We start from the raw sequence: 2,198 nt of genomic DNA, 5'->3' as shown, positions 1-2,198 counted from the left end.
GTATGTTGTATTAAAGTGTGATTTATATTTCTTTTTTGGGAATTGATATCTAAATACTCCCGAGATATTTCTGCACATTCTTGGAAAGTTTGCTTGCCATTCCTTTTCATTGACCCAAAGAAATGCTAATATAGAAATCCACAATGTGTTTGGCCCATTAAGGGCTAAGAGCCAAGTTCAAATCTAAGAATAATCACAGAGCTACGCTTCTCAAGAGTGTTTTAACAATCAATCCCTTTTCCCAGGGAACTCTTGAAAACTGTAGCTCTGTGAGGGATATAGGGCTCTCCTCTTAACAACTTTCAGCACCCTTAACAAACTACACTTCCCAGGATGCTTTGGGGCAGGCACCCCCAACCTGCGGCCCTCCAGATGTTTTGGCCTACAATTCCCATGATCCCTAGCTAACAGGACCAGTGGTCAGGGATGATGGGAATTGTAGTCCAAAACATCTGGAGGGCCGAAGGTTGGGGGTGCCTGCTTTAGGGGAAGCTGCTGCGACTGTTGAAAGTGCTATGATACCGCTTTAAATGTATAGTGCGGAATGGCCCTGAATGAACTAACGCTTCCCTGCCAAAATTAGCTGCTCGAAATCAAACACCAGAGCGAGACTTTGCCTGTGATGAAAGTCACAGGGAGAAGATGACTTGCAGAAACCCCATACTTCCTGTCCCCCTGCTCATCTGATCTTTTCAGAATTGAAGCTTCACGTTTGGGAAATTTTTTGTGATGATACCGCATTTGGAAAAGTGCGTCTCATTGTGCAATGTTTGTTTTGAAATCTAGTTTCCGAAGTACTGTATTTTGCTTTGCACGTCAACGCCATAATTCTGGGAAATTCAGGGCCAAGTTGTTTGTTGCTGGGGGAGTCAGATGAGTTGGCACAGGCGGTTAGGGACATGCACTCTGCACAAGGTCAGGAGCACTGTGCTCCATCTTCTGCGTGTGTTCCAGAGCTGAGCTGTAGACTTCACAGTTGCGCGGCTGAAATCCTGCCGATCACACTTTGGTTCAAAGTGAGCCCTGGGCAGCCTCTGGAACAATGTTTTGGAAACCGGCTGAAGTTTTAGCAAGTATTCCTTGACTGGGATAAGGCAACTTTTGGCCATCTTGGGGGGCTACCTCTATGGCACTGCTGTGCACTTTGTTTAACATACCATAGTCAACCTATTTTGGACAGCAAGCGCATTTGCAAAATGGAGAAACTTACAGGTGCCATGCACCACCCTATTCTCGGGGCTGCAACAGAATGCTTCTCTCAAGCCTGGTTTCCACAGGGACAGGGGTGGAGGGAACCCTGTGGGCACCAAGGAAGCCCCCTTGTGGGTGAATGTGCACCCATGGGTGCTGTACTGGCAGCCCGCAGCCTAGCGAGCTATAGCCAACTGAAGGAAGGGTTTGTTTTTAAGAACCACGCTTGTGTGTGTGAGAGAGAAAAAAACTATTCTAAGCAGTGTCTCCTAGCCATGATGGCTGTTGTCGACCCTCCACTGTCAGACAGAGTTTACCTGCAAATGCCAGTTGCCGAGAGCCACAAATTCCTGCATTGCAGGGGGTTGGACTAAATGACCCTCGGGGATCTCTTCCAACTCGTACGATTCTATAAAAAGGGTGCTAGACCACATGAGCCATTCGCAGGGCTAGAACGAACGCATTAACACCCCTCTCCCCAAATGTACTATATAAAAGTCAAATCGCCAGAGATGTACGTATGACACATAGCCCCTGTATCCTGTCTCCGGCACTGTGACGTTGGTATAACCGCGGCGGTCTCTCTCTCCCCCCCCCCCCGACACACACATTCAACTGAGTCAGGAATAATTCAATAGATACTGACAAGGGCTGCAGTGAGGCTACAGCTCAAATGTTTTGGCTGCCCTATTAGCTTTATGCGTGAAGATGTGGGGGGGGGAGCCCTGAGAAAGTGGGGCTGGGAGGGTGGGTTGCCGGGGCTCAATGGGGGGGTGGGGGGGCTGCAGCAAATGGCAGCCCTCTGCCCTGCTGTCTCTCCAGCCCCTTGGATGTCCCTGTGGGTCTCGTGCGCTTGGCAGAGGCCCCAGGCGCTGATCTCATCCATGCTTTCGTGGCTGCTGCATCTGGAAGCAATTACTAATATGGGGTGGGAGGGGGAGGGGGGGTGAGAGATGTGTTCAAAACACAGCTGGGATCAGCAAGGAAAGAGCTGGCAGAGTTGGGGG

This window comes from Zootoca vivipara, chromosome 12 (assembly GCF_965207765.1).
Source record: "Zootoca vivipara chromosome 12, rZooViv2.hap1.1, whole genome shotgun sequence".
Lineage (NCBI taxonomy): Eukaryota > Metazoa > Chordata > Lepidosauria > Squamata > Lacertidae > Zootoca > Zootoca vivipara.
Note: the sequence above shows the minus strand (reverse complement) of the source record.